The 23295-nt window shown below is 47.3% G+C and overlaps 1 long non-coding RNA gene across 3 annotated transcripts; it reads left to right on the top strand.

Moving 5' to 3' along the window:
* Positions 1 to 3472: 3472 nt before the first annotated feature.
* LOC139805461 (uncharacterized) lies at positions 3473 to 21926 on the top strand. 3 transcript variants are annotated; one of them, XR_011729816.1, is made up of 10 exons: positions 3473 to 3669; positions 4971 to 5138; positions 11176 to 11290; positions 11985 to 12171; positions 13099 to 13224; positions 14983 to 15044; positions 16461 to 16549; positions 17363 to 17460; positions 18860 to 18956; positions 20990 to 21926. It is a non-coding gene; the product is annotated as an uncharacterized lncRNA (long non-coding RNA). The 3 variants fall into 3 exon arrangements; XR_011729818.1 differs by having other exon boundaries at positions 3490 to 3590; XR_011729817.1 differs by lacking the exon at positions 18860 to 18956.
* The last annotated feature ends 1369 nt before the right edge of the window (positions 21927 to 23295 follow it).

The following is a 23295-nucleotide window of genomic DNA, read 5'->3' on the forward strand; positions in this document are numbered from 1 at the left end:
GTGACAAGGTGCATGGCTGCTCCCTAGCACCTGCCTGGGGGTACTGGGGAGGTACTGGGGAGGTACTGGGGAGGTACTGGGCTGTCCTGGTCCTTTCCTGGGAAAACCCCTCCAGGATTTACCCACAGGACTGGTGGCCTCAGATCCCCACTGAGCTTGGCCTCAGTTCCTTGTTGTGTTGGTCTCAGGCTTGGCTGCAAGAGGACAGGAGTTAAAGCAAAGCTGTATTAAAGCAAATCCCTGGCTTGGGGGCTGGGGGGAGATTTTAGAGCCCCAGATGAAGGGGTCCAGCAGGACTTCAAGTTTAAGAAAGTTTAAGAAGAAAGCACTTCAGTGCAAGCTAAAGTTTGGGAAGTTTCTGGCTCTTTGCAGGGATGTGGTACCTGTAGGAGCTCTGGAAGGCAGACTCTTAATTTTTTTTGCTGACCTGGTGCCTAGGGTTGTCTTTTTCTTTTTTTCTTGGCAAAAAGGGTCTCAATGCCATTTATTTCTGGGGCTTTAACGCCACCTACCCTTAACCATTCCCCAGAAGGGAGGGCAGGGCCCTGTCTGGTGCCTGGGGGACCCTCTGAGCATCAGCTGGATGCGGATGTTTGACCAACCTTGGGTTTCATTTTTTCCCCCTTTTGTTTTCATTTTCTCTTAAGCTTTATTTTTCTCTCCTCTGAAGCTCATTAGCATCTTCCCTTTCCTTGCTTGCTTTTCCCCCCCCTTAACTTTCTTTCTGGAACCTAGAAGTATTTCACCCTGGCTTGCCAAATGATTTCTATCTCAGTGAAAAAAGAACTTGCTATTTCCTGAAAACCGACCACTGTTTTCTCTCTCTCTCCCCCCCTCTCCCTAATACATTCTGAGCATTGAAACAAATCCAGGTAACTTGATAAGAAGTTAATGAAAACAAATGAATTCTGGTTTGTAAAGGTGTACTGAGAAGGGCAGCAGTGTCTGGGAGGGAGGGAATTGTCTTTGCTGAAAAGAGATTTCAAGGGGCATCTGGCTTCAAAACCTCCTCGTGCCAAATTTTTCAGGGGAGAAATGGCCAAAGAAGAGGCTCTATAGTTTTCCACTTTTGTAGGTGGTTTTTTTTGTTTGTTTGTTTTTTATTTTAGATGTTTGTGAGTGAGTGCTGGGATGACACAGGTTGGGCAGGACTATTGGATGGAGTTCCAGTGCCAGCTGGAAAGGCCAGAGGGGTGACAGGAGCCTCACTTGCCCCTGTTGGCACCCTAGGACCAGGCTTGACCCCCATCCCCTGCCCACCCTGGGCTCTTCCATGTTTTCTGTTATTTTCTGAGCTGCACTGGAGCACAGGGAACCAAACCAAAAAAAAAAAAAAAAAAAAAGAAAAAAAAGGAAAAAAAAAAAAAGGGAAAAAATAGAAAAAAGTCTTAGTTTCATGAGCTGCTTCTTTTATTAGGCTGATTTTCAGCTGCATTTTACCTTTCAGCACAGGGGAAGTTTAGCTTTTAAGAAGTTTATTTCTTTATCAGGGATTCATTTCCGAAGGCTTCGCTGTATCCAGGGTTGGTTTCTGTTTGGTTTGGGCCTTGGAGAAATGAGCCTTTGAACCCATCAGCTGGGGGATGAGGAACTCTGTTTGTTAGGTGGGTGTCTGCCTTGCACAACTCCTAAATACCACCCAGCATTTAAGAAAATGGATGAGCTTTATTTTTTTTCTTCACCCCCTTCCCCCTCTTTAGCCCTCCCCATCTTCTCCCTGATTTTTTATGGTCCATGATTGGAAGCAAAAGGTCTAAAAGAGAGAGGAAATCAAGCCCGTCAATAAATGCTAAAAATATTTAGTGTGGCAGCCTCTGTATTTTCTTTTTTGTGAAACACTGATTAATATTCAGTGGTTGAAGGTTAATACCCCATTCATTTTATTCCCTTTACATCCTCTGCACAGCAGTTGCTGCTCCAATTTCGACTTCTAATTCATGCAAATCTGGTTCCAATCAGGATATTAGTAACTCACTGCATAAGCAGGAGGGCAGGAAAAAAAAAAAAGAAAAAAAGAAGAAGAAATCACACAATTGTCAAACTTATCTTTCAGTACAAGTGGATACACACACTGACACCCCAAATTCACCAGGTTGTTGTAGGAAGGCCTTACTGCTCAGTGTGCATTTCTCTCCTTCTTTAAATCCAGCAGGAATGTCCAGGGAGAAGTTTTTTGGCAGCTGGACCAGAAGTTATTGTGTTGATACAGCAGCAAAAGTCCCTGGCCTGGGTTACAAGGGAGAGGGATGATAATCATAGCCCTTGCTGGGCTTAAAATCCAGGATCAGGAGTGATGTGTGCTCAGGTGAGGTTATCAAGCCCAGCTTGGGGCAGGAGATGTTTGGGTGCATGAATAATGCAGATGAAAACAATTTTCTTCCCTTTCCCCAGTTTTTGTTTCCCTTTTAGTGTGAGTGCCAAGCAGTTCCCGGCAGTGAAGTGGCTGTTCCCAGCCCTGTGGGTGCCTGGTCCCACCTTTCCCATCTTCTTTGGAGGTTTCTCCATCCCTGGTCCCACCTTTCCCATCCTCTTTGGAGGTTTCTCCATCCCTGGTCCCACCTTTTCCATCCTCTTTGGAGGTTTCTCCATCCCTGGTCCCACCTTTCCCATCCTCTTTGGAGGTTTCTCCATCCCTGTGGCACTGCTCTGCTGGCAGAATGGGCTCCACAGAGGGCTGGGGGTGGGACTGCAGCTCCTGCAGGAGGAACCCTGCCATCTCCCAGTGATTTTTTTTTTTCCAAGGAGGGTGCTGAGATACTGGAGAAGGTTGACTTGCGGATGCCCCATCCCTGGGACAGGTTGGACAGGGCTTTGAGCAGCCTGGTCTGGTGGCAGATGGCCCTGGGTGATCTTTGAAGGTCCCTGAAGGTCCCTTCCAGCCCAGCCCTGTGGTCTCTGGCAGGGCTGGGCCAGTGAGCAGGAGGAGGTGGCTCCCATCCATGAATTGTTGGACCAGGAGGCACCCATGGATGTGATGGCCCCTCCAGACCCCCCAGGGAGCAGCTGCTCTCCTTTCCTGCGGAAGATGCTGCTCCCATGGCATCTTCCTCAAAGGAAAAAGCATTTTTTCTGCCTCCATGGATCACCGGTGACTTCGATTTTTTAAAATAAGCAAAGGCTCCAGCACAGCCCTGCATGCTCTGTCTGGCCAAAATGCAAAACTTTACCACAGTGCACAAGTGGGCTGTGTTTTTCCGACCAGGGAACAACGTTAGGGCCCTTTCATCACCTTTCTTTTACACTTCTTTGAAAAATGATTTAAATTGGAGGCAATAGTATTGAACCACTGACACTCGGGCAGGACTCTGAATCACACACTTCAGTTCCATCCCTTTGCTGTACCCACTTTGCTCACAGCCCTTTTTTTTTTTTTTTTTTTTCCCCTAAGTGTTCTTTCCACTCTGTTTGCTATTTGTGCACTTAATTTTTCACTTTAATTTTTTTGTCTTGCTATAGGAGGACTCCTGGGTCCGGGTCTCAGGCCTGCTGCTGGTGCACACCCAGCCCCAAGGCTTGCTTCCAACATCAAAAATGTGCTGAGCCCTCAGTCCCCCACGTCTGCAGCCCAGCAGAACACACACTGAAGGAAGGTCAGATTCCAGATTGCTCAGCAGAAAGGGAAAACCAGCTTGGAAACCCCTCTGGAGAGGCTCCAAGAAATAACCTTGGGTGGGTACAGCAGCATCTCCCATGGATTTAGGTGAAGCAGGAGCTGCTTGCTCCCACTCAGCCTCTTCCCTGTGACATTTACAGCCCTGATTTTGAACCAGCTGAATGAAAATAGTTGTGGGCAGCAAAAATAGGCAGTGCTGACAACCTGTGTCTACCCAGGGTGGAAATTGCTGGGAGTTCCTCAGAGGCTGCAGCATTCTAACCCCTGGCTGGTGCTGGCCCAGAGCTGGTGCCCCACAGCCCAGCAGCTCCAGGGGAGGCTCCTGAATGGCTCAGAGGGAAACACACTGGGGAATTTTTTTATTTTTTTGGGGAAAAAAAAAGCAGCATCTTGCATTTCTCCATCACATCAGCACAGAATGCAGAGCCAGGGAGGAGTTTGGCCCCCTCTGTCCAGGTGATGTGGAACTTGTGATGCTGAGGTTGGGGTGGGGTGAGGTTGGGGCACTGGGGTTGGTGAATCTCTGGTGTGTTCACAGTGCAAAATTCAGTCCCCTGGGGGTGTGAACGTGCCCTGCAAATGGATGCAGACCCAGATTGTCACCCAAATGTCACCTGGAGCCCTGGGGGGACACTGTGCAGACCTCCTGCTCTCCCTGGAGGGAAAGCAGTGCCAGCAGGGTGGGCTCCTGGAGCCTCTTCCCATGGGAAGGACCATTCCCAGGGTTCATTTCCCTGGAGCATGGCTTTGGCAGCTACAGGTTGGATTTTTAGCAGCTGTAAGGAAGCTCTTTGCCCCTCCTCAGGAGGGAGATGGTGATGCCAGGGTTTTGGTCAGTAGAACCCAGTTCCAGTTAACTGGGTGATGTGGGACATGTCCCAGTCTCATCCCTTCCCACCTCCTGTGCTGGGAAGGAGGGAGGAGGGCTGGGGACACATCCTCATGGGCACAGCCAGGGGGATGCTGCCAGCATTGCTTTGGTACCAAGGAGCAGGATGAGCCCAGCTTTGGCCTTAAAGGGCTCTGGGGTCCTTTGGTGGGTGGTGGTGGCAGATGCGAGGTGGCATGGCCACACCAGTAGCTGCACTGGTTGCACTGGTGCCTCAGCTCACCCTCCCTGGGCTTTGCCTCTCCCTGGAGCAGTGCCCAGGTGCCCATCAGCTGGTGGTACCTCTGCCCTGACCCACTCAGTTCTTTTTTCAGGCTTCCCAAGGGCCATGTGGAAATGGTTGAGCAGCCCCTGTAACCTTTGGGCTGCAGTAATCAGCCTCACATGGCATCTGAGCTGCACCATGTGGCCCAGGCCATTACTCTGCTTTAGCTGCTTGTTAGGCCCTAATCTCTGTTTGATTTCAAGGTGAAACCGATTTGAGTTTCCTGAGGTTTCTCAGAGGAGCTGCAGGGGTGCTGCCCCCTCGGATCCTGCTTGGATCCTGCAGCCCAGCCCGGGGATGGAAGGAGAAGGAGCCCCAGGTCACCTGCTGAACCCAGAGCCAGCCCCACCACGATGCTGCAGGGAACAGAGGTGACATTTGGTTGTGTCTGGTCCTTGGAGAGCCAAAGTGTCCGTGGGCTCCTGTAGGAGCAGGAGAATCCCTGATCCACCCCAGGGGAAGGTTTGCATCCTGCCTGCTCCTGGCTTGGAAATTAGCCACTTGTTGTTACAGATGTCTGAAGCTTTCCATGTCAGCTCTGCAGTTGCTTTCCCTTCTGCCCTAATTGAGACCAGAAATCCAATTAAACCGTAATCCTGTCCTGTTTGAAGTCCCCTGGCTACAGACCCACAGCATCCCGGGCGATGGATGGGACCCAGTGCCCGTGGGGAAATGACTTCCCTGGGACACAGAGTGAAATGCAGCTTTCAGCCCCATCCATCTCCATCCCCCTTGGCATCTGGCGTGTGCTGTGCTGCTCCTGGGGGGACAGCAGATGTTTAACCAGGGGGCAGTGGCTCTGCTCAGCCCCCAGCCCCTGCCCCACGCCCAGGCTGCTGCTTGGAGCTCTCGGGTTTATTTGCACAGATGCTCTGGGGGGGGGGGAAGGGAGCTGGAGCAGATATTTGCCCTTTAGGCAAAGTCCCCAGAAGCAGCTTGTTTAGAAGGGCATTTCCTTGATGCAGAGGTTCCCTTGGCTCAGCTCTGAGCAACCCTGGCTTCCTACCAGCTGGATTTGTTTCATTGTTAAGCCCCAGCTTAATGATTGCTGTTGTTGAGCCTGTGGTGCTGGTCTGAGGAGCTCAGTGCCACTGTTCTGCCAGCTTGTTGGGTCCTGAAAATACAGCAGTGCCCTGGCAATTGCTGCCCCTACAAAGCATTCAACATCTGGGCATGACCTGGAATTCTTCTTCTCCCTGGGCAGCGTGCACACCTCTTTGTATGGAGATGCTCTGGGGGCTGGGTGTGTTTTGCAGAGACTTGGAGGAGTTCAGATAGGTCTGGTGTGGTGGTACCAGGAAAATTATGCTGAACTTTTGCTGAAATAATGCTCAGGTTTACTCGTGGTAGGCTCAGGGGTTTCTGAGCCTGGGGGAGGTCAGTGATGACCCCTCAGAGGTCCTGCCAGCTCCCAGCTGCCTGGTCAGCCCCAGTCTTTGCTGCAAACCCAAATTGCTGCCAAGCCATTGAATCCAACCCCATCTCCTGGCTTCAGTTGGAGCCAGCTGGAAGTCTGTGTGTCTTCCCAGCAGACAAGTTTGGGAATAACCACGGGCAGGAGCTCTGGGAGCACCACTCGGAGCCTTTCACCACCCCAGCAGCATCCGAGCTGCAAGCTCCAGCAGCTCAGCTTAAGCTGCATCTCTCTTCCCTCCTTCTATCTGCAGGAGAAAAACAGGAAACTGCCCCAAATTAGCTCGGCAGCTGAGCGAGCCTCCTGAAAGCCACAACATGGCAATTGGAGGCACCACTCAAGTGCTTTTTTTCCTACCCTGCAGCAGCCGTGCCTTGGGCCAGCGATTTGATTTGGTGTCTCAGCCTTCTGTTGTGGAAGAAAGCAAGAAGGGAAAAAAAAGTTAAGGGGAGAGAGAGTTTTTAAGCCTCCTATTGCATTGTTTTTATGCTTTTCCTGGGTTGGAAAAAAAAAAAAAAATAGCTCAAACCCCATTTTTTTCTCCACGAAATGATGACAGAATCAGCACTGTCTGGCTCTTGGTGCTTTTATGCCTCGTTAGGCAAGACAGAGTTGTGTGGACTTTGTGAATTTCTGTGTCCTGGTGGCTTTTTAAGTGTCCAGAATGTTCAGAGAAGAGGTTTCTGCCAGCAGGTTTCCCCAGGGAGTGCAGCCCTGGCCATGTGGTACCTCCCCTGGCTTGGCTCATCCCCTGTGGGATGGGAGCTCTTCAGCATCACATTTGGATGTCTGGTGTGTGGTTGTGCTTTTGTCTGATTAAAAAAATAACCAAGCCAGCCTCAAAGCCTCAGGCAGCATAATGTAATGCTTTTAAAACTAGGAATTTTAATTTTAAAAGGACCGTTTCAGCCGTTAATCTCAAGTTTTCTTGTGGTGGGCATCAGCAGGAGAGGACATCCTTGTACCTGGGATCAGTGCTGGCAGGAATGATTGGGGGGGGAAGGAGTGAAGCCCAGGTGGTTGGGAAGGGGGAAAGGCCCAAATTTCTGGGAATCTGGAAGCCTGTGCAAAAGAAAAAGAGAAAAAACGGGTTATTAATTCTGGGGGAGTTTATAAAAGGCAGTTAAATACAACATCTAAGAAACACAGTCAGCTCTGTGATGGTTTGGAAAGGAACTGTTGGATTTGGAATTGGTGGGATGGATTTGGAAAGGAACAGCAGGAATTCCAAGGGAAAAAAGATGGAGCCTTCCCTGCTTTGCTCACACTGCTCTGGCTTGTCTTGTCCTGAGGGTAAAGATGGACCTGGGTGCTTTTGTCCTCAGTTTCCTTTAAAGTCATTTTGGGAGGGCTGTCAGACTGGACAAGGGTGACAGAGAGGGATTCAACCTCTATTTTACAAAAAAGTTGTGGTGTTTTTTTTTTCCCCCCCCCTCTCTTCCATTGTTTGCCAGCTTGCCACCAAGTCCTTCAGCCTGGCCTGATTCTCAGCTGCCAAAATTCCCCTTACACCTGTGATTTGACCCATTATTTGACCTGTTTGCTTTGGGCTGTTCTCCAAACATGCCTCACTCCCAGATGGGGAGGTTTGGGACTGGAAGCTAAATGTGGGTATTGGGAATCTAAAGAGAATCTCAATTTTTTTTCCTTTCCCTAAAAAAAAAAAATATTACAGCCAGTAAAAGGGTAGGGAAAGTGTTTAGGCAGGAGCTTGGTGTGCAGCTTTAGCCTCAGCTGGGGATGGCTCAGCCCCAGAGGGGACCAGGAGCTCTGTCACCCAGGGCTGCCACTTCTGCAGCTTTGGGCCAAGTGACTTACAGAGAGCAGAAGCCCTCAGGAGGACCAAATCCTTCCACAGTTTTTCAATTAGCTTCTAATCCCTTTGCTCCCATAAAATCTCAGCTGCTGGCTGCTCCTGCTTGTGCATTTCCACTGGCCACAAAGCCACCTCCTGGAGCATCTGTGCTTGAGGCTGGAACCTCCCTCCTGCCAATGGCCACACCTCACCACAAAGAACATGTAATTGCAAACCTTTTTTTTTTTTTTTTGGGGTTTTTTTTTTTTTTCCTCCCCTCCCAATTAGCATAAAACAAGTAGACACCCATCACCATCCTCTGCTCCAGCTCTGATGCAAACTTTTTCCACCTGGCCAAGTGAGGCGTTCAAAAAATAGGAATAAGTAGGAAAAGCAAAAAAAAGAAAAAAAGGGGAAAAAAAAAGGCCGTCAGGAGAGATATTTTTAAACACATGACACAGAGGAGTGTGACACACTTGGTGTTCTCAGTGGGTGGGTGCAGTGTTATTTCATGTTATTCTTGTCCCTGGGCCCAGCATTACAAGTGCCCACGTTATTAGTGGTGACTGATAATGGTGTGTGTGACACGAGTGCCTGGGCCCAGCCTGACACCAGGGGCTGTGCTGGGGGGGGTGTCCAGCTGCAGCCCCACGCTGGGGGTGTTGGTGCCACTGAGGGTTGTTAGGATGGGGAGGCTCCAAAAAAAATGTCATTTCTTTGCTTTGCTCCTGTTTCCCTGGGGCATCTCCATCCGAGCTGGCATTGCTGCCAGGCCAACTTTCCACGTTCTGTTTGTCCATCTGGGGGCTTCCAGTCCTCAGGGGGGGGTTGGAGATGGAAAGAGCAGGGACCACATTTTTGGGATCCAGGGAGGTGATGGTGAAGGTGACAGAGGCTGATGCCAGCCCATGTCTGACAAGCTCAGACATGAAGTGGGGGTTTTATAGCCCTGTTAAAGGCAGCTGAGAGAGGAGGTCCTGATCCTAAATGCTGGAAGGAGCTGGATTTGTTTCTGTTAGAACCCCAAACACCTCCCTGGAGCTGGGCCAGGTGCCTTGGCCCTGGTTCCCTCTCATCCTCACTGCTTTCTTGTGCCTTGCTGCCACCATCTCTGGGGCTGAGCCCTCCGTGGGGCTGTGCCAGTGATGGAGCAGGATGGGCACAAAGTAGGATTACAGGAATGGCAGCAGAAGAGCCACTTGCTTGAAGCTCAGGAGGTTTCAAATTGAGGCTGGGGGTGAATCTTCTCTTCCCTTCATTCCTGGGACCATCACAGGAAGTTTGCTCTCACTCTAACACTGGGCTGGTGAAAGGTTTAATGATGGCTTTGGGGATGCTCCATCTTAACCCAAGTTAGCTCTGAGTTCCCAGCTCAGAAACCAGGGAAATGTCCTCCCCATCCCAAAGCAAAGGCAGCAGGGAGAAGCTATGGACTCAGAAAAAGTCCATAAAAGTCCATTTAGAGGAGAATTTTTGTTAAATACTTTAAGATGTGGATAAAAGGAGAAACGAACCCCTTGTATACGTTTGACTCACACAGGACTGTTCTGTAAAGCTGGAAACTGGAGGATATTTGTCTCTGGATCCATTTCTGTACAAAAGACAGAGAAACTTGTTCTCAGACTCAGCACATGGGATGTGCTGCCTCGTCCCCCATCACCTGCCTGGGGATGCAGGGCCAGACTGGAGGTTCCTGCACCTCCTGAGCTCTGCATCTCTGCAAACTGGGGAGAGAAAGTGAACAGCAAAGCCCTGAGCTTTCCCTTCTCCCACTGCTCAGAAATCTCCGTGGTGCCTTGATCCCCCACCACGACCAATGGATCCTGGCTCTTTTTTTATGGAGACTCCCCACTGAGGCAGACGCCAGTTAAAAGGTTACTGCCCAGCTGTGAAATCTGTAGACAGGGGAACAGCTCAATGCTGAAGTGACCTCATATCTCATATTTATTGACTAAATGTGGCTTGAACTAGTCACCACTAGTAAAATAAACCACAGCCCCGAGTACTGCAGGAATATTCCATGGCAGACAGACTCCTGGTTCCTTGTCGCACTTTTTCTTTCACTTAAAAAAAAAAAAAAATTAAGGCAAAAACTTTGTCACTAATCTCAGTGCATTTACAGGGCAGGTCCTGCAGAAACCCTTTTGAGTGCAAGCTTGCTTTTTCCTATGGGAAGAGCTGGGAATCTCTTGGTTTTGCAGTGAAAGGGAGGGAGTGAATGAGCCTTTGGGATTAGTTCTTGCTCAAGAAAAAACTTGCTTGTATCAGGACAGATGTGAGAGGCTTTAAAAGAGGTCTGGGGATGGGTGGCTTTTTGTGACACCTATGTCCATGCCACACTTGTTATCTCGGGTGAGAAGTAGCTATGGCAAATCAGGTTGTGTCTGATGGAAGAACTTGATGTGGAATGAACAAAGTGATTGATTTCTTGCTCCTGCAGCAAATGGAACTTGTTCAGCATCAGAGATGTGTCCTGAGCATCTCCAGCAGTGAAGTTGGTGATTCTGGGTGCTGCCAGGGGCTGATGATGCACATGTGGCATCCCCTGCTGGCCTGGTGACCCATTCCTCATCCCCCTCTGACCCAAAAGAGCACAAGGGGTGTTACAAACCATCTGCCTGGTGGTTCTGGGGGTCCCTGTGCCACACACATGAGGGGCTGGGCTGGAAAAGCTGGGGGGGGGTGGGGTTGCAGGTGTTGCTCTGACTTCCTGCCTGGGGTTACCCTTTTGGTGCAGTTTCCCTTTGGAGATTTCCACGTGGATGGGGAGGGGGGAGAGGGATTGGAAGAAAGACCAACTTGGCAGCAGGATGGGATGCAGATGTTCCAGCTGGGAGCCCCCATCACCCCGGGCTGTAAACTGCAGTGGCCACTTTTCAGTAGGGTAATGATGCAGAAATCCCCTCCCTCACCCATCCTTCCCCTCCCCACCCGCCAATTTCTCAGCTAAACCATGTAAGAGACTCAGAACTCAAGGCTGAGTTGATGGGGAGTGGTTATTTGGAGGTGAGTGGGGATATGCAGTGAGACAAGGGGATGGGTCAGAAGGCTCCTTGGTCACATCACCTGGGATCTTAGGCTCCTTGTTGTCCTGGCTGCTTTTCCAAGCTAATATGTAAAGAGATAATGAGGATCAGAGAAAGGAGAGGAAATGGCCTTGTTAATGCTTGATAGAGAGAATTCTGTCTTCTTCTGGCAGGGGGAACTTTGCCAGCAGAGACCAAGAGGAGCATCTTTCCCCCCTGCTCTGACACCCATTCTTCTGAGAAAATTTGGTTATTGAGACTGAAGCTTCCTCTTCCCTCTTTTATTAGGTAGGAAAAGCTACTCGTGTCTCCTATTGTCTGTGATAATGGTTTGATAGGGGAATAAATATTTTAAAGGAATTACAGATGGTCTGAAATACCACAGCACTATTGCAAAATTCTGGATTTTAGGAAGCAGTGTTCACAAGTGGTGACATGACTGCATCGCTGCTTTTCAGTCACAAAAAAGAACTTGATTGCTTGCTTGCCCTTATTGTTCTTTGATTTATTTAATTTCCTGTCCCTGTCTTGAGCAGGACTCTGGTTTGATTTGTGTCCCAGCTCCATTTGCTCAGCACAAGATGAGCAGGGTTTGAAGACTTTGTGGGGAGGGGTTTGTGCTGCTTTATCCCACACATTTGTGCTGTTTAATTCCACACATTTTTGCTGTTTAATCCCACATATTTGTCCTGTTTAATCCCACACATTTGTGCTGTTTATTTCCACATTTTTCTGCTGTTTAATTGTAACTGTGGTTCTGGCTGTCCCAATTCTTCAGCCCTGAACAGCCACCCCAGGGCTGGGGCAGCCAACCAGCCCCTGCTTGGGGGCTGAAGCTTTCGTGTTTCATGGTTTCCACCTGAGCTCATAAATCATGCTGGAGTTGGATTAAAGCTTAGGTTAGATCCACTGGCAGTTTTGCTATTTTCACTGAACCTTGCAGTGATTTGGACGTGAGCTGAAGATTTATGTGTATTTGCAGAGCCCACGGTTCCAGGTCAGAGCTTGGACTGAGGCGTTACCAGGGAATCTTTGCTTCCCCAGCTTCTTTGGTGGCCTCCTCGGGAGCAGGAGACATCGCTAGGAAAAAGCATCCAGTGCTCATCTCCCTCCTGAGGCTTCTCCTGAAGAAGTGAGAGACTGGACCAAACAAGCCCCAAAATGCTGAGGTAACCAGAGCTGAGGAAAAATGGGATCTGGCCCTGGGTGTCTGTAGGACAGGCACAATCCCTGGGGAATGATGCTGGGAAGGGCACAGGGGCAGAGCAGGAGCAGAAAATTCACAGTGGAGGGAAATGCAGCTTGGATTATTTTTCTTTTTGGATCTCAGTCTGTGCAGACAGGAGCCATGGATGAGATCTCAGGGAAACCCAGTTCTGCCCCCCTGACACCAGTGCTTGAACCCCCCAAACCAGTCTGTCCCAGGACAACCCCTCCCTCAGGAAAATCAGCGTGCAGGACTTGTTTGGTACAAATCTTCCCTCTGGATTTGCTGAGTGGTTCCTTGGTGTGTTTCACATCATCTTGTAGCTGTGTCCATGATTTTCCTGCCTGGCCATCCCTGTCGGAGCTCAGACCACAGCAGAGCCTTTGGTTTGAGCTGTGGGCAGAGGCTTGGGATGCCCTTGGGATGCAGGGATCTGAGACATCTCCCTGCTCACCCAAATCCTCTGGCTCACGGGTGCCAACCATGGACACACACACACAGACCCCTTCCCTCACCCACCCAGCTCCAAATCTGCTCTGGAGGAATTGGAGCCATAACAATATGGCAGTAAAAAATAATGAAATACCATCATAAAAAAAAAAAAAAAAGATGTGGAAAAGCAATTATTTATTTATACCTAGGGAACTAGGAATAATACACCTGTTTTGTGGTGATGGCTGGCACAAGGCTGGCATTGCATACTCGGACTTAATAATCTTTTACCACACTTTATAGGCTCTTTCCTGCAATTAATGCTAAATAAAATCAACATTTCTCCAACTTGCATTTCTGGCTCTCATTAACTCCCTTCTTGCCATTCACCATCTCTTTCCCTCTCAGTATCTTTTTTTTTTTTCTTCTTTTTCTCAATTTTCCCTTCACTCCTCAGGTCTCCCAAGCACTGAAGAGCAGAACTGCTCCCCCAGATTTCCAGCTGATTTCAAGTGATGAGATTTCAACCTTTTCCTTTGTTGTGAACCCAGAGGACACTTCTGGCAGCAAAGCTACAGGGGAGGTAGGATGGAAATTCTGAAGAAATGGAAATCTTCTCAAGGGTCCATTGCAGACTTTTTGCATTTTCATGTTACAAATATCTGGCAGAAATGTCTGATGGTGAAAAGGGTCCCCACTTTGATTGAGATTTTCTCTGTTATTGATCAGGCAGGTTTTCTTCCCACTGCATCCCACCCCCATGCTCAAGAAACTTCTATTAGTTCCAGCCCCCAAAAGAAAAGAGGGCAGTTTTTTATCCTTCATGAATCCCTCCCTTTTTGTTTCAAAAAATGCATATTTTTCTGGCTTTATTTTGTATTATTTTAAACAACAACCAAAAAAGGGCACCCTGGCTTTTTAAATTCAGACACATATTCTGGATGAAACGCTCATCCTCCCTCAATCTCCAGCCCCAAAGTGCATGGATTTATTCCTAATGCCACTGAAAATACTCAATGCCTTTAACATTTGGTTAAGCAGATAAAGTAAGCTGGGAGAGTAAAGAAAAAGCCAGGTTTTTATGCTGGGAACCCCAGGTGAGAACCTGACACCCAGGCTGCAGGGCAGCAGAGCAGCCCCTCCAGGAATGGGCCCCAGGAGGGCACCCAGGGCCCTCCCAGCCCTGCAGTGCAGCCAGGGGCTTGGGGTTGGGCTTTTTGTCTTTTCCTTTTCCTTTTCCTTTTCCTCTTCTCCTTTTCCTTTTCCTTTTCTTTTTCTTTTCTCCTTTTCCCCTTTTCCTTTTCCTTTTTTTTTTCTTTTTTTTTTTCTTTTTTCCTTTTCCTTTTCCTTTTCCTTTTCCTTTTCCTTTTCCTTTTCCTTTTCCTTTTCCTTTTCCTTTTCCTTTTCCTTTTCCTTTTTCCTTTTCCTTTTCCTTTTCCTTTTCCTTTTCCTTTTCCTTTTCCTTTTCCTTTTCCTTTTTCCTTTTCCTTTTCCTTTTCCTCTTTTCTCTTTTCTTTCTTTTTCTTTTTCTTTTTCTTTTTCTTTTTCTTTTTCTTTTTCTTTTTTCTTTTTCTTTTTCTTTTTCTTTTTCTTTTTCTTTTTCTTTTTCTTTTTCTTTTTCTTTTTCTTTTTCTTTTTCTTTCTCTTTCTCTTTCTCTTTCTCTTTCTCTTCTTTCTCTTTCTCTTTCTCTTTTTCTTTTCCTTTTTTTCCTTTTCCTTTTTCCTTTTCCTTTTCCTTTTCCTTTTCCTTTTCCTTTTCCTCTTTTCCTTTTCCTTTTCCTTTTCCTTTTCCCTCTTTTCCTTTTCCTTTTCCTTTTCCTTTTCTCTTTTCCTTTTCCTTTTCCTTTTTCTTCTTTTTCTTTTCTCTTTTCCTTCTTTTTCTTTTCCTTCTTCTTCTTTTTCTTTTTCTTTTCTCTTCTTTTCTATTTTTTTTTAACCAGGAGCAGTTCCAAACATGCCTCAGATGGCAGGCAGGCTTTATCTGCCATCTCATACAGATGTGGGGGGGAAATAAGCCCCACATGTTATCAGCTGAGATATGAAATGGAGAGAGAGGGGCTCGTTAGGGAGGAGAAGGGCTGGGAGGGAAGAGGAGCTGTGCCTGCTGGGCTGAAGGGAAGGCTGAGGTCAGGGCTCTGGGACTGGTGGGGATCAGGGCAGAGAGGGGCTGGCATTAGAGAACAGGATCCACGTGTGGCTCCTGGGGGATGGATCCCTGGATGCTGCAGCCTGGGGTAAGGTTGGACCCACAGAGAGGTCAGGAGTCTGCACAGGTTACCGTGGGGGTAAAACTATTTTTAGCTTTTGCAGAGGTTGATCCTGGAGCTGTGAATATTTCCAGGATAATTCTGGCAGCAAAGCAGAGCTCTGGGCACAACCCCTCCTTCCCAGAAGCCCATCCAGGTGAGTGCCCTGAGGCTTGGGGTCAGCATCTCTGCTGGTGCCCAGGTTTCCTTCCTTCTGGAGGAGAAAAGATGGGAAGAGAAGCTTGCAGTGGCCCCATCCCTGCAGGAGGGAGGGAGGGCTCAGCCCCCTCCCCCATTCCCACTGCTGGGGACCACCCCATGGGTGCTGGGGCCCTGCTGACTGAGCTGTTGTGTCCCCTGCTGGGGGTGGCTGGATTCAGAGCTGTGTGTCCTGTCCCATGTCTGTCCTTCCCCTTCTCTGGATGAAATGCTTTGTGTTTGTCCTTGCTGGACTGGTTTTGGGAGGTTTTTCACACTCTAGCTCTGTGGTTTTTTTTTTTTTAATATCAAGCTAGAGGCCCTGGTTTTGGCATTGCTATCCAGGAATTGTCTTGCTTGGACTCTGCTTGAGTTTCTCCATCTTCAGAACGAGGCTGACACTAATTGCCCATTTGCAATGCATTGCCAGACACGTGGCTGTAAAGTGCTATATGAAAAAAACAGGCATTGTTACTCTGAAACCTTCAGGAAAAAAAAATAATAATTAATAGATTCATATAACCCCACAGTCATTAAAACAAACCTTATGTGGATGGAAGAGACCAGGACTGAGTAAACCTTGAGCAAACACAGCCTTTTACAGTGAAACCCAAACTGGTTTTAATCAGCAGAGCCAAAGAAGTTTTATTTTCTGAGTTTCTTTTTCCCTTCTCCTCCCAACATCAGCAGATGCAGAAGAGCTCACGGGAGAGATTTTTTCTGACTGGGTGGGATGTGCTGCTGATGGTCTGAGGGTCTCACACTTGGGTGACATTTTGTGTCACCCAGAAGCTGAATGGGTTGGTGGTGCCTGGGGAGGCTGCAGGGAAGAGCAGAAACCAAGAGCAGAACTGATGGCAGAGCACTGGGACGATTTGGTGAGCAAAAGGCATAGCCCATAATTTCTGCATGGCCTTTTACATTTCATCTTTCATTTTATGGCACTTCTAGAGGCAGCAGGGTCCTGGCACTGAGGGGAGGGTGACAAGAGGGTGACAGGGCTATCCTGTCCCTGGGTTTCTCCCAGGCCAGCACTGGGCAGATCTCAGCCATGGCAGAAGTTCTGGTGGGTGGCTGGAGCACAAGAGGAGAGAAAAGTGCAAGGGAGGGCACAGCACAGAGTCACAGGGACAGGGCAGGGAGGAGAAGCCACAGGGACAGACCCCAACCTTCCCTCTCTCCCATCCGGTGCCCGTGAACCCCTCTGGAAAACACTCCCACCCAAAGATGATTCTCCAGGTGAACTTGTGAATGAGAAGCATCATAACCTAGGACAGTTCCTTGAGGCAAGTGGTGGCAGCAGCCACTGCTTTGTCACAAATCAGGTTTTTACATGACTTGGCCATTACTCACCCTGTTGACTCTTTCCATCCAGCTCACTGGAACCAGTTGTGCCAGCTCCCAGGTGCCATCTGAACGGGCTGGGATGGACTTCTCATGTGCTGGAGAGATATGTTGGGTCATGTAAGTCCCTTAAGTGGTGTAATTAGTGATCACCCCACCCAGCATGGGGCTTGACAAGGCTTGTAGGGCTGCAAACCCCCAGGAGCAGCAGCCAGGGCCAGGCTCAGGGGCTGGAGATGGGGCTGCATCCTGGGACATCTCTGGCCCTGTTGCTCTCCACTCAGCCCCTTCCCCTTTGTCACTGTGACCAACGTGGGCTTGGCTCTGAAATATTCCTGAAGGGGGGAAATGCCCTTTGGCCATGGGTATTTTCTGTTTAAAAAAAAAAAAAAAATCAGCTTCACCAAACTGAAGAGATTTTTTTTTTTGCTTTTCCATTGCTGCAGCTTCCTCCTGGTTTCCAGTAGCATGAACAGAAATGGAATTTTTGTTTTAAGTTTAGATTCTTATTTGTTAAAAGAAAAAAGAAAAAAAAAATGAAGCGGTAGATGCATCTGGCAAAGCCTTCACTTATTTAAAAAACAACAATAAAATCATCCAACTTGGAAGGATGTTTCCAGGAGAAAATGTGGGATCAGCTGTATTTGAAGGGGAATTGCTATCTTCAGTTGGCAAAAGGGAATTGTTCTGGCTTCAGCACAGCCCAAATCTGCAGCTTATAAACCTTCTGTTGATCTCAGGCTTGTGGGCCCTGTTTCTTTTTGCTTTTCATCTTAAAATCTTTTTTTTTTTTTTGTTGTCCACTTTTATACTCATGCCTGACTACTTCTTTTCTCTCATATCAGAGGTCAGCTTTTCAGAACTGCTCTTACCTGCCAAGCTCCTTCCACCCAACTCTCCCAACATCTTCTCTTTCTTTTCTTCTCCACACAGATGGGACCTGGGATCACCCAGGGAATCAACCAGCTCAGCAGTACTCTGATCCTCCAAAAAACCCCAAAACCTCCAAAAGGAGAGGAGGATGCCTCCAGGTAAACACTTAAGGGTGTGAAAAATACCCGTATTTCCTTTTAATTGATTTTTTTTTTTCTTTTTCCTTTTAATTGTGCCCTTCCAAAACAAACAAACAAAACCCTGAAATACCCAACAAACACCCAGCTATGAAACAGAGCAGGATGTTAAATACACAACCTACGTCAGCAGGAGCTTGTGCTTAATCAGCCATCCACCTGAACTACCTGGGGGCAAGGAAGGAGCCTGTGGGAACCTGTTCCAGCAGAGCTGCCACCCCACTGCCCACCCCTGGCTGAGCAGCTCCTGAGCCCCCTGGAACAGCACCCCAGGACCAGGATGAAAAGGTTCATTCCAAGCAAGTTTGTTCTCCTAATTGCCTTAGAGTCAGGGCTGGGGTCTAAATGAGCCTGCTTGGAAACGTGATTGGCACCAGGGTGTTTTTTTTTTGTTTTTTTTTTGCTTTATAACATACTTCATAATAAATAATTAAAAAAAATCATAAATAGCAGTGGTATGAGATCACTGGTGCTCATGAAGTAGCCTTCATAAAGTGTGGTGTAGAAAAGAGGGTTGGTTTCCTTTTTTTTTTTTTTTTTTGATGGTGCATCCTTAAAGCTGTGTCTCTTGTGCAGTAATGAAATTATTGCTTGTAAGAACTTCTGCTTGGTTGACAAGTGAAAAAAAAAAAAAAAAAAAAGCTCCAATTATAATAATTCCATTTCAGTGTTTTCCATAAGCTCCTCGCCAAGTTGGCCAATAACTAAGGCCAAGAGTAGGGAAAAAAAAAAAAAAAAGGTATGTATTGTATACTCACTTAAAACTTGGCTACAAATGACCTTTTATTGTCTAATTTTTTTTTCCATGCCCAACTTGGCTACTTGAGGCAAACTCATTGCCAAGTTTCTACAGTGTTATTTTCCTATGTGTTCAAAAACATTTTCAAAAACTGCCTTGCACACAAAGCTTTTGGAGGAACAAGGGCACAGGAGCTGATGTTTGGCAGTGCTATCAGGGAAGATGCTGCTGGTAAAAACTTGAAACCTTTCGCTACGCCTTTTTTTTTTTTATTTTTATTTTTTCTTCCTTTTTTTTTTTTTTTTTTTTTTTCCCCCCATTATGTTCCCTGTGCTGCCCAACATGGCAAGGTCTCCAAATGGGCTGGGCTAAGGAGTGCAGCTGAAGACAGCCATGTGATGTTAATATAAACCTCCTCTGTCAGCTTGGCCAGGCCCCAGGAAGGGCCCCGGGAAGGATTTCGGCAGCGGGGCCACGCGGTGGCATTTGTCAGGAGCACTCAGGGACCTTCTCCCTCTGTCTGTAATGGGTGGTGTGACTTTTTCTTTTTTTTTTTAAAAAAAAAAAAAAAAAAAAAAAAAAAAAAAAAATTCTTGGTTACAAAAGCAACCCCCAAAGCAGGTCCTGCTGCTTGGGCTCATCCATGAGGATTCGGCCATCGTGTAAGTGATGCTCGAGTCAGGATAACAGGAGCTGCAGCTCTCTCCTCATTGCCAGGGTAAGTTCTCCTCAGGTCCCCCATTTAAAGCACCTCACTGGAATAAACATAAAGACAAAGGCTCAGGCATCATCTTCTTTGAGGTCATTTCATTTTAGACAGGAAGAAAATTTATTTTAAAGGGTCATGGAATTTTTTTTTTTGTTGTTGTAGTGAAATTTAGATCTGCATTTGCCTCAGAGATGTTTAATTTCTTTCTTTTCTTGTAATTAATTTAATTTTCTGGTTTTTTCATGAAGTCCCACAATATTTGTTGGTTTGGTTTTTTTTTTGTGGTGAGCTGCCATGGTGTTAGCAATGCATCTGAACTATTACAGGCAGAGAGAGCCACTTGAAAGCACTAATGAGGGTCCTCTCTTTTATTTCCTACATGGGTCTTGTCCTATATAAAATATTCAAAGGATAAAGCTTTCAGACATCCTGATCCTGCTTATAAACACATGTAATTCTATTATCCAGCAGCACAAGCTGATGCCTCTGTAACACAGAGCTATAAGCTCTATTTAGCACATGATTTATAAATCCAGCTACAGAAAGGGAAACAAGTGCAATTTCCCAATGTTGTACAAGTTTCCTTGTGATACCAAACATCTTTTCAAACCCTACCCCATACAATTTAGGAGCAGAAGTCCCACTAACTGAGACAGGAGCCAAAAATGGGTCAAAAGGTGGGTCCTTTGCCATTTTATGGCTCACCCTACTTTTGCATGCTTATTTTTCACTCTGATGCCCATGCTCTTTGTCAGCATGGTGGGAGCTGGTAGCATTTTTAACTCTGCTGTTGCACTGCTGGCATTTTTTGGGTTATTTCAATGTGGGTCAGCTCAGAGAAGAAGAAAAGTGATGGAGACAAACTGGAGAGGGGAAAGATTTGTGTGCAGCAGGATGCACACAGATGGCTGATTAGCACCAGGGCTGTGTGGCAGAATCCAAACTCCTCTGACAGTCTGTTTGCTCGAGAGAAAAACTCTTCCAGGGACCTCTGAAAGTATCTGGGTGCCTTCTGCATGATGTTCACACTTTGCTGACCTTGCCAAGGCCTTGGAGCAGTGAGTTTCAAAAGTAGTTGTGCAAACTAAAAGGTTTAGTGGTGGGGTGGAGATCCAACCAAACCTTTTGGTGTCTGCCAGGTCTCTCCTGTAGGTTCCTGTAGGTTTCTGTAGGTTCCTGTAGGTCCCTGCAGGTTTCCAGAAGCAGATGGACATTTTGCAGGTCCCACCATGCCTGGCATCTCTGCAGGGGTGAGAGTAACTGAACAGAAGCTCTTCTTTGTGGCTGTGTCCTTCCTTCCCCCCCCCAAAAGCCTGCACAGAAAGCAAGAACCAAGTGAGTGAAGGATTTATGTTGGAACTGGATCCCCGTGGATCAGAACACCAATAACACCTCCATCCCCTTCCAAATCTTCCAGGCCTGACCTTTCACAATCTCCATTTCCTGACCAATGACTCCAAAGAAAATAGAGCTGCTAGTTGGTATTTAATGGAAATCTGTGCAAAACTTGTCAAAATACAGCACCAGGCCTGTCAGATGCCTGGGACAAGACCTCTACAGTAGTTTCCAGAAACCCAACGCAATTACTTACATTTTAAATTATCTTTAATTGTCGCCTGTGAGCTACAGAAACATTTTTCCCCACTCCCCAGCAAGACCTTGCTATTAAGAGTCACCCCATAATTGCAGCTTTAATAGGGGGACAGCAGCGGGTCAGGCACGGGGGTTGGTGCTGAGCACCAGTAAGTGGAAGTGACACAGCCCCAAAGTCCCATCAATTATGTTGGGGGGGGGGGGGAATTTGGAGTGTAAACTCTTTAGTGCATCTAATTACCTCACCAGATGTTTTAATCCAATCTCCTTGCCCCTCCTCTGCCACCAAATACTACACTGGTTTGTTGGGGTTTGGGGTTTTGTGGTGTGGTTTTTTTATTTTTTGAGTTCCTGACATGAAAAAGTCACCTTAGCATTAAAATGTAGAATAAGTTTGTTGGGTTTGGTTTGTGTTTTCTATTTTTTTTTTTTTTTTTTTTTTTTTTCAGGAACTGAGCATCCTTTTTGCTGTCTGAGGGATTAATCAGGTTCATGTGTGACTCAGTAGGGGTGGGATTCACACTCAGGGATTGCTGAGGGTGTCAGGACGGGTGCAAGACTGATGAGAAATAACTGAGATGGTGTAAATGTGCCTCAGAGCTGAGTGACAACTGTCAGCCTGTGGGGCTGGGGGTGAGCAGGTCCTGCTGAGAGCATTAGAGATGCTGCACCACGTTTCCCAGGGCTGTCTGCAAAGTGTCTCAGTGGCCCTGATGAACACAAAGCCTGAAAATGCAGCTCAAATCAGTGCTGCTGACTGCTCCTGAGCTGCTCCCAGGTGGGAAAATAACAGAAAAAATACCTGTGCAGCCAGGAGAGGGGAAAATACTGAATTAAATGTGCACACAGAGCCATGAGATCACCTCCCAGCAGCATCAGGAGGAGCTTCCTCCTCATGCAGGGGCTTTTTGTGTTGGTGGGAAGTTTGGGTGTGCCACGAGTTAAATAAACCTCAGCCTTGCCTGCTATGCATGGAAAAAGGCTTCATCTCTTACAACTTAAAACCCTAAAGGGAAAAAAACCACCAAACAAAGCCCTCACAGCCCTAATCAGAGGAGTCTGAAGCTGTTCTTTGGGAGAGCTCCAGCTGAACAAGGGGATGTCTTTATTTGCCCCAGCTGAGCATGAGAAGAGTTGGGTTTCTTCTTGCCCCAGTGAGGGAACAGCCAGACTTGGACCTTTTTGGTTTCATCCTCTTGGGACAGACCCATGAGGAGCAACCAAGGAGCTGTTTATGAAGCTTTCACCACATCAGGCAGTGGGGGGGGGAAGAGCCAAAGTTTCCATGTAGAAGCCTAAATGGACAAGAATGATGTGAACCTCATGGAAAATATGGAATAAGTAATAAAATTATAAATAAAACAAATACAATAAATTGGGAATGCAGTTTTACTCATAATGATTTGTGTTCCTAGTAACCCAAGACTCCCTTACCTTTGGAAAATTGGATGTTTTTCCAATGGGGGAGCTGACTGCAGGTGACAGCCCTGATGGGTTGTGTGGGAGCTGGATCATTGCATGGCTCAAGTGCTCAGCAGGGACTCAGGGCTCCAGCAGCCCCTGCTCTGACAATACCTTGTATCAATTGCAGAAAAATAAAACAAAATAATAAAAAAAAATCACTTAATCAAGTGGTGGTTAGCCTTACTGCAGGAATTTTGGCCAGAAATGAATCTTGGCTTGTTCTGGGTAGAGAGATTTGCCTGGTAGAGTTACCCAGATGGTTTGTGCTAGGTTTAGGGGTTTTTTTTCCCCCCCCTGAGATTTTCTTGGTGATTATTAGGGACACCACGTTGTGTGCTTCCCTCCCTGAGGGGTAACCCAGGGCTGGACTGGAGGAATGGGGACTCCAGTTTGTCATGACCTGGAGTGTTAGCAGGCACTCCTGCTCTCACACTGTGGGGTTTGGGCAGATCCCTGCTTTCACCAAACAACTCAGCCAGAGGCCCTCAGCAACAACTTCAGGATCTGTTCAGCCCCAGGAATGCTCAAAACCTGACTCTGGGGGATTAAAAAAAAAATGCTTGGCTGTTTTAGGCACTGCTGAGGCTCTAGTTTTAAATCAGCACTAGCAAAATGCATAGAATAAGCTTATCAAAGATATAAAATATGGGTTGGATTCAGAACTAGCCAAAGGTCTGCTGGAGCCCAGGGCACCTGTACCAAAAGCCAAGAGGACAGGAAGAGTGATGGGGCTGGCCTTGACCCTTTGTCCCACTGAATTGGGTACCAGTTTAGCTTCAGTCTGTTGGGAATGGCTCAGATTCATGACTCTGAGCCAGAATTATTTATATCTGAATGGACCCTCTGAGAGGGCAGCAGAAGCCCAGAGGAGGGAAGATACTTGCCCAAAGTCATTCTGAGAAGCAAAGCGTGCACCCAAAGCCAGCCAGCCCCTGCTCTTGCCATGGTTTGGGATGACTTATGCTGAGTTCTGTCCCTTTGCTGTATGGCAACAGCTTGGAAAAGTTTCCTTTGATACCACTGTGATGGTTTGTTTTGCTGTGCTAGCAATAAAAGAAAAGAAAAAAAAAAAAAAAGGTGGTGGTGGGGTGGGGGGAGCCTGAGCAGTGTATGAATTGCAGCTATTCTTCAAGGTGAAAGATGTGAATTTCCATTCCCATTAGGACTGATAGGGCTCTGCCTGCCCACTCCGTGGTGAAAAAGTCCCTCCCTGTGCCAGTATTGAAAACTGTTTGTGCATTAGCTGGAGTCTTTGCCAGTGAAATAATATCCTCCTCTTTGTTTATTATAC

Source organism: Heliangelus exortis, chromosome 20 (genome assembly GCF_036169615.1).
Source record: "Heliangelus exortis chromosome 20, bHelExo1.hap1, whole genome shotgun sequence".
Lineage (NCBI taxonomy): Eukaryota > Metazoa > Chordata > Aves > Apodiformes > Trochilidae > Heliangelus > Heliangelus exortis.